At 30.7% G+C, this 9,603-nt stretch overlaps 1 long non-coding RNA gene across 1 annotated transcript in view; it reads left to right on the top strand.

The window, feature by feature from the left end:
* The first annotated feature begins 301 nt into the window (after window positions 1-301).
* The window catches only part of LOC112481387, a 56,048-nt gene continuing 46,746 nt past the window's right edge, over window positions 302-9,603 (top strand). The window contains exon 1 of the long non-coding RNA XR_003046892.1: window positions 302-623. This is a non-coding gene — a long non-coding RNA (uncharacterized LOC112481387). The remainder of the gene's footprint in view (window positions 624-9,603) is intronic.

Genomic DNA, 9,603 nt, shown 5'->3' on the forward strand with positions numbered 1-9,603 from the left:
TTTTATAGAGTTGGTCCCTGCAGAGCAAGGAACCTGAAATATTTCAATGGTCTCTATTTCTGAAGAGCATAACTTGAGTTCACACAGATCTTAGGTAAGAGAACTGGAATTTTAACTCTGTGGCTTTATAGCTTACCATCTTAAGCATTAGACTACACAGTTTCTGTGAAGTTGTGTCAGGAGATTGGAATGAATACCCCACATGATAAAATAAAAGAAGAAACCTCATCCCCTTGCTTGATAATATAAAGAGTTAACTGCGGTGTGATTCATCGCACTTGTTTTTGTTTTAGTCCTAAACTAGAAGTCACCCTGCTTCAACACTTCTTAACCACATCAGGAGAGAGATGTCTGTTTCAGTGAACTTGATACTTCAGGATGCAGAGAAACAGAAATTGAATACATGTAATAGGTCATTGGCAGAGAGTGGATCAAGAGAATTCAAGGATCAGAATGTAATAGGAGCAAGGTTTGGAGTCAGACAATCAATGAAAGAACTTTATTGAGTTCTCCAAGGTATTTAATCTATACAATCATAAGTATACCAAAAGTCGATATAAGCAAGAGGAAAAATGTGTTTCAAAGGAAAGGAGGTAAACCATTTGAGAATAGAGCCACGAAAGGTAAGAAAAGGTGTGTGTAGGGGGTGGGGAAGCAGGAAAGAAAACTTGTATTCAGAATAGGACATTGGATAATGCAAGTATATAAATTTTATTGTCAGATCCAAAGGAAGAGAGCTTTAAAAATTAATCAGAGAATAGGTGATCAATGACTTGGTTTTAACACACCACAGATAAACAGCGTATGGAAAGTGATTCGGCTATATTCAGAGAAAGAAAAAGCAAATGGAGCTGATAAGAAAGAAGTTAAAAAATAAAATGATTTTATTAGTGAAAAAGTATAGGGTGTTTTTGTGTGTGTGTGTCTTTTCTAATGAATTTGTCCCATCAATATTTCAAATGAGATTTTAACAATCTTATTTTTTAATGTATATTTTCTATAATTTTTGCAAAGTTAAAAAAACTTCAAAGTGAATTAGGTTTATTTTCTTAATGAGAATCTAATATTTTAGCAGTGACATGTATTTGGTTGTGAACTTCCCCACACTGAGGGATGCAATTCAAATAAGCAATTCATTCACACAGGTAAAAAAGAAAAAATACCTGCACCAGCAATAAAAGCAAACTTTTCTCATTTTGTGTTTATCAGTTTAACTCCAAGGAAGTTTAGATCACACTCCCTTGAAATATGTGATTATACTTCCAAAGCCCAATGGCAAGGAAATAACCAAACAATACACCTAATTTGTTTCCTTGTACAACTGATCTTGTGGCATGTTCTAGAATTGAAAAAAATCTCTGCTGCTCGCCTTCCTGCAAATACGATACAAATTAAACATTTCTTGTGAGCTTTTAATGAAAGACCAATTTTAATTATTTTCACTTACTATGCAAATTAGACTTGAATCAGCCAGTTCATTAATATCATATCTGGAGTAACAAAATAAATATACCATCTAAGTTTTATTAAACATGTTTAGAGTTCTGTGATATTACAGAATGTGAATTTTTAATTATGATACAAATTAACAGATTGTCTTATTACTTGATATAATGTTTGTTGTTAGCTGATGTAAATACTTGCAAATATCTTGCATATGCAAGATTTCTTTCTTTTGTTAACATTAACAAGAAAAATCTCTTTATAAAGTTCCTTTCCATTTACAATTGTAGATTAGTCCTTAGCATTTTTCCTCATTACATGTGAATCGTTAATCATACAAAATGAATGCAACATCACTTTTTGTTCTCGGGAATGATGTGCTTTGCGATGAATACTTATTATCATAAATCTTTCTAAAAGAGCTTCTAATAGCATCCAATAACTTCTAACATCAGTGAGTAAAATTTAAAGTGTACTCTTTCCACCAGCTTTTATATCTGAAGCTAGCATCATCAATTTTCACAAGGACAATTTAAAACCAAAGCGTGTAAAAACAAATATCTGTACCATTAGTAATGCAAAACACATTTGCTACAGTTTTTCTCATGAACACCATTCCACAATGTCCTTCATTTTTTGTTTTTGTTTTTGTTTTTCATTCTAATCTCATTAGAGCCTGCTGCTCAATAATTACTTGTTTTTGCTATGGTAAAACAAAATTTCAGTAAATTTTGTTCAGATCCAGAGTATTTCCAAATATTAAATCAAAGAAAACATGAAATAAATAATTTTAAAAACTAAGATCCCTTTATCATTGTACAGCAGTTTTAATAAGGGCTTTTAATGCATCTATTTTAGACATTTTAGCCACTTAAATTGATCAATTATATATCCTGCTATTTAAACCTACCAAAATTATATATATATATATGTATATAGTGAAAAAAGCCTGATTTTTCTCATAACCACCTATGCTGTTGGTATCCATTTGCTCATCCCTAAAGTGAACCTAGACTAAACATACTTGAGAGAGTGTCCTAAAGAATATAATAAATATTTGTAGATAAAAACAAAAACAAATTTTTAAAAAGAGCAAAGGGCAAATAAAAATTATCTTACAAAATTGTATTAGTTATAATTATTAAACTGTACTTGGAGTCTTCTAAAATTAATTTCCTCTTACAAATTATTAAATTTTGACCTTTCTATTTAAAGTCAGCATAGCTTATGCAAGGCACAATTTCCAAAAAACACTGAGATCATTTAAGGCACAATATAAAATAAATTTTTATATATATGTCATCTATTAACTTTTGTTGTTATTTTTGTTTCAACTTGAAGTAATTTTAAATCATCATAAAAAGATAAAAATAAAAGGTTAGCAAATTGTTTACAATTGAGACACTTAGACCAAAATAATTGTTGTGTCTTCAAATGGTGAAAACACAATCATAAATAAAAAGCTATTCAAAAATTTTAAGTGTTTCATGATTATTATAACAAAATAAATAATTTACTGAGTTTCTACAACTATGATCTCAGTTCTATCTTGAGCTTTAACTCCAGTGACCTCTTTGAGTCCAGATAATAACTTCTAAGGTAGGTTTTTATAGCCCTATTTTTTACAAAAACACGGTAAGGCTCAGAGGGCTTATGTGGTTTCCTCAGAAAACCCTACTAAATAAGTAGCACAGGGTAAAATTAGAATGCAGATTTGTATTCAAACTCAGCTTTTTCCATCATATGTCTTTTTTATTTTTTATTTTCATTTCTCTTAGCTTTAAAATTATAGGCATGGTTTTGAGTTCCTTCTACAGATGGCCATGGGACTATATACTCAAATATACAGTACAGATGTAATAGTTCAGTAGAGGTCTACAACTGACTTATTTAGAAGAACCACATCACAAGGATTTGCCATTTGTTTTATAAAAGTAACTTCTACCTTTATATAGAAACCTTCTATGAGAGAATACTATAATTTCTGATGTCATCACTTTTTAATATACTGGAATGTATATGTTAATAATTAAAATTAATTTAGACATATTGTTTTATGCTTATATGTATTTTCAGGAGAATATTTATTTACATTACCAAATAATTTAATTGATCCTAAAGATTTGCTATGGAAAAGTAAAATATGATTTAGTATTTCTAATAATATTTTCTTATTTATAATAAAGTATAAAATAAAATGTAATTCAATATTTTAAAACACAGTATAAATAGGCTTCATATAACATTATATATGCATGTATATATACACCTATGTATATATATAAAAAATCAAATTTTAGAAATTATACAGCCTATTGTGTGTTTAATTCCATAATTCAACTCATCCTTCCAAATATGTACATAAATTACATATGTGTTTTTTTAAATAGTTGAATTTATTCATTGTTTTTGGATATTATGAACAATATGAAATACTGATTTAGTTGAAAATATTATTGTCATAAAATCAAATTTCGAATTGATATTATCAGCAATACCAGCACCAATGATTTTGTAGTGCAATAAGGGAAAAATGTAGAAACAATAAACATAAAAGTTTAGTTTGAAATATTAGAAAGTAGTTATAAAGTACCGTATTAATAACACACTACTCTGGTGATGATAATTAAATACCAATTTCTAAGCAGGCGATTGTCAGAGAATAAATGCCCTTGTGGGTGCTATTATGTTTTTACTCTTGGACAAGGTACCTGAGGGTGTATAAATGTAGTAAGACTCTCTATGGGTCAAAATGGAAGCTGGGCAAGGAGTGTAAATAGAGGAATTGTACACCTGCTTCTTTATTTCCATGAATAATTGATAAATAGCCTTAGATGGATTTGCAATATATAATTCAGCTTAAGCTACTGCTAATCTTTCTTAAATTTCTTCACATAATTATTGGTAATGGCAAAGGAGGGTAGGCACTTATCTCTAAGACTCGGGAAATGGAGCCCAAAGAGACCCAAGAAGCATAATAACTCTGTGAAGCCTTATAATTTATCTAAAATTTCACGTAATTCTGTATTTATGATAGTTCCTATTTACCTAAGGTAAACAATTAAAAATTTTCAATTAAAACCTAATCTCTCCCCAACCTCACTATAGATTCTTCATAAAGGTAAGCTTTATGAAAGTCCATATGCAAGAGATGTAATCATAATATTTACTTTCAGATATCCTGAGGACTTGAAGTTCAAGGTTTCTAGTATTTATTAATTGTGGTTTTCATAATTTAATGTAAAAATATAAATGCTACAATATAAAAATTTATATTTGTACAATATGGAGTACCTCTGAAGATTTTTTTCTTTTAAAAAATTTTAAGGTTATGTTAAGATGTTTAGTTCATACGTGTTTTATTGATTAAAATCATTTTTTAAAAATCATCTAAATGTAGAATAATACCTATATAAATACATTTACAATGTAGCATCTAGACATACTTGAAATCTACATAACTTATAGTAAAACTAAGTCTTTTTCTTTATGTTATGTTTTCAGATTTGAGTTCATCTTGATGCTATTATGATACTTTGAGGAGGAACAACAGATCGTGAATCTGAAATATTTCTCTTATATATTAGTTTCCATTAAATTTTCATTTCTGCAGGTCTCCATGATCTGTGCTAATAAAATATAGTCTTAAAATATGTTTTATTATAAGCATTAGTCAGTGGCAGATGATGATACTGAGCTATGCTAGTATTCACATATAAATCATCTTTATCCTTTTAAATTTTAAAAATAATAAAATGCTGGATTCTTCCATGTTTTTGTCAAATTCTGTATTTAAAATGTTAATAGGGTCCCTAAATCCATCCATAATTTTTAAATGTTCTGCTAATTATTCTGCATAATAGATTTAAATGAATTGCACTGTTTAATTTCCTCTGTATTTAAAATAATAGACTATTTCACTACAACATAATTTTAATTTCTACTGTATCTTTTTTCATTGAAATAAATGTATAATTAGATTATTCATCGTAGGCTAAAACCAACCTTTTCTAAAAGGATCTTTCATCTTTTCAGTTTTACATTTCCTAGAATATGGGAAAGCCTTATTTTTTCATGTGGCCAGTGAACACCTGATGGTTCTCTGCTAGGTCTTGGAAAGAGATTAAAAAAAAAAAAAACACCACAAATACCAAAAAATTTACCTTCAAGAAAAGCTCTTTATCAGAGAAAAGAAGCAAGTTCCAGACATAAAGTTTACCTAATACTAAGTCATTCTCATTACTCAAGGTAGGCATCTTACATGAGGTGGCACTAACCTGAGTTTCATGAAAGTCAGAAACAAAAGCAGAGAAAAGCTGGCCCCTCATGTGTGATTCTTCACTACTGTTGTATACAATGGCAGGCAGTGGCCATGGAAAAAGAAAGGCATTAACAAAAAGAAAATTAAATGTTTTCTGCAAAAGTTAAAGGACATGCATTGGCAAACATAGGGCAAATGACATATTTTCATTTTAGAAAAATTTCTCTAGCAATATTGTTGAAAATGGGTTGTAAGAAAGCAGCAGGCGTCAAAGAGACCTGTTTAAACCTGTGACATTCCAAGGAGAAATTATAAGGACCTGAATAAAGTGATAGTGGGAATGGAGAAGAGAGAATAGTGAGGAGATATTCTAGAAGGGATTTAATGGCCTATTGTAGCAAGGGATAGAAGAGAAGGCAGAATCTAGGGTAAGCATACACATTTGGCTAGGATGACTGGCCAGATGGTGGTTCTCTTTACTGATCTGGGGGAAAAAAAACAGATTGGGGGTCTTGTAAGAAAGTAACTGATGAGCCTTATTTCACTCATGTTGAACTTGAAATATCTGTGGAATATCCAAGTGGAGAAGTCCAACAAAAGGCTGGATATATTCTCAAATTTAAAAGAAAAATGTGCATGGTGGTATATATTTGATAGTTATAACAGTGATAACTGTAGCCAGTGATGAAGTTTAAATAATACAAGAGACATCAAATGAGGGGGAAAAAAAGAGCAAATGGCAGAACCTTAGCTGACACCCATATTTAAGAACTTGGTAAGGAAAGAAGCAGCTGTGAAAGAGAATGAAATGTATGGAAGCTCTTTTTTTTGCACCCACCAGACAGTGCTTCCCGGAACAAATGAACGTTGTCAGCAACACAGAATTTCCTTGGAAAGATGTCCATTTATTTCAGTGATGCTGTCATTGCTCAAAGCACTTTATTAGGTTCTCTTTCATCTTACCTCTGGACCAGCAGCATTTTCTTTTCAATATTGTCAGTGGTGGCAAAGTTTTATCCTTTTACAATAAATGCATTTCTTTAGAAAGAGCTCAAACAAGATGTAACTACCTAGTAATGATCCTTATTATTCTTCAAGTGAATTAGAAACTGACTATAAAGGTAATTTCAATGTGAGGAGTTTGAAATTAAAAGCCAAATTTCAATCATCTTCAAAAATGTATATGTTCTCCCAAAGTGACTTTATTGGAAGACATTTTAATATGTGTTTATTATATTATTTATAGGATTATAGTAAAATCTTATCCATTATTATATTAAATAATCTGACCTCTAAATAATATTACTGAATCTGCACAATTTAATATGGCTTTTGTCTCTTATACAAACCTGTCAACTGTCTTATTGAGATGAATGACTCAATATAAATGCAAGCTCCATTTTAAAGCTTCATTAAAATTCTTACATTCTCTTACATTTTTAGACATTACTTTATTGCTTTTACACTACTGGCTAACCTTAATTTGCATGAGTTGTCTATCTCGTTATTAAGACATTGAGTGACTATGTCACCTGTTAAAATAGTTAATAGTTCTTGGCAATCTTTTTCTCATTTCTCCCTTAAATTTTGTCCACTGTTGTAACTTAAAGGCATTTTCATTGTAAGTAGTGCTAAATCTAAGATATATTTATTTATTTTAAAAACACTAAGGTACAAAAATCACCTATTATGTACCAAGATATCAATGAATTGTGAATAAAATAGAGTTATCATTTCTATTTTTGACCAGCTCATTAGACACAGTATGTTAGAGGCAAGTTCCTAAATCTGCAAATAAACTAGTCAAACAACAAAGACTTCATTTTCTCACTATCATGTTAAATAGCTTTATAGTTGATATCTAGGATTCCTAGACTTCAAAGTACAAGTTTAGAATAGGCTTACGGTACTAATGTTCGAACTTTATAATCTTAGCATATAGTCTATACAAGTCTATTAGTATTATAAAAGGCCATTACACTCATACACTGGTCTTCTTAATTCTGAAATTTTATCAAATTAATTTATAGGAAAAAATATTTCAATTTTGATTTTAGCCCTTATTTTTATTTTTGCCATGTAAACATTGAATTCAGCTTATGAAATATTAAGAAACATTTCTTTTTAGGGCTTCAAATAGTATAATTAATGTATCTAGAAACTTCTCATTGGAAAAATAATTGCTAAGTGGAAAATTTAAAGTTAGTAAACTACCTGCATACCAAAAATGTTGGATGTGATTTATTCTCAAGTCAGCATTTGGCAATATTGAAATGAAGGCTGTTTGACCTGCACAAAAGATTTTTGATTGGTTAAAAGATTAGACTAGATAAATACTAAGATTCTTATTAACTCTATGATATTGTGATCACTCCCCACATAATTTAATTTAAACCAGAAATGTTAACACTCAGTTCAACTTTTGCTTTCTTTCTAAACCCTGTGTATTTTTATGCATTAAATTGACTGTTGTGCTTAAACCCTATGAACTCCTGTATTATGTTTAATTCATCCTTTTAACCCTAGTAGAGCATTCAGTAGACAGACATTTAGAAATGTTGGTCTTGTCAGTTCATTTGCACACACACAAAAAAATTGTAAGGCAAGGAAATAATGAGATTCTGGTGCCAGTAACTGGTGAATTGTATTTTATCTTGATCACTGGATACTAGATTCTGACAAAACTTCAAGTTTCAACCCTTTCTATAGGATGTTTACATATGTTTCTGTACTTGTCATGCCTTTTGATTCCTTTCTGATTGTCCATCCCCAAGTACCAGATGTTATTCAACAATCTTTGATTCTATAGTCTCCTAGAAGTTTTCTAATAAATTACTATAGATTACACAAAACTGCCACAACCACATATTTTAATCAAGTGCACAGCTTTTTCCCTGCACAGCCCTTCACTGCCTATATAGACATCAGAGCCAATTGTTAAGATATGTTAAATTTATCCTATCTTATCACAGTATCTGCACCCATATAGTCACCAAATGAAATACTTTGATTAAAAGTATTCTATAGATATCCATACAAATACAACAAAGAATAAAACTATGTAATGAAGAAAATATTTGGTACATTTACTCTTCTAATCTAAAAATTATGAGGTCATCCCTTATTCACTACAAATAAAAGAAGCAAGAAAATAATTCTGAGCACATTTATGCTTGCATATGAAGTACTTAATTATAGGAACACTAAAATGCAAAAGTAAATTATCCTATAGGTAGCATTTCTAAGGCTATTCATTTCAAACATTTTCATCCATTTGATAAATAAATAGCAGATACAGGATCTTATAAAAGAAGAAGGAAAGGGAAGATGAATTAGGCAGGTAACATTTGCTGAGCTTAAGTTGTATGCTCAACATATAAGTTAGACACCATGCTGGCCCCATTCCTGCATCTTAATACAAGATTATTACAATTAATTGTCTTCAGACACATGTATTAATCATACCAGGGATAGCACAGACTTCTAGTGATTGGTTCAGGTTCCTCTCAGTTTATTATTGTAGTGATTTTCTTTTGAAATAAAGACTCCTGGCTTTGAATCAGTCCCATCAGTTTTGGGGGTTACTGAATCTCAAATTCCCACTCATGGTTCAGTGACCACTCACCCCACTTTACCCATAGCCCCACATGAGAGACTCTGTACCAACTACAATTCCACGAAACCTGATCGGCAACCTCCACTCTGTTTATCCCATGTATAGTTGGGATGGAATAGGTTATGCTTTGGTAGCAACTTCCAAATTCTCAGTGGCTTATCTCAACAAGAATTGTTTTCTCTCACATACTGCAGGCCCAATAAGACCTTGTAATCAGGTTAATTATCGCTCAGAACCCAGCAGAATACCAAAGTATTACCTCCATGAAGACCACAGAAGAGGG

This window comes from Pteropus alecto, unplaced genomic scaffold, assembly GCF_000325575.1.
Source record: "Pteropus alecto unplaced genomic scaffold, ASM32557v1 scaffold72, whole genome shotgun sequence".
NCBI lineage: Eukaryota > Metazoa > Chordata > Mammalia > Chiroptera > Pteropodidae > Pteropus > Pteropus alecto.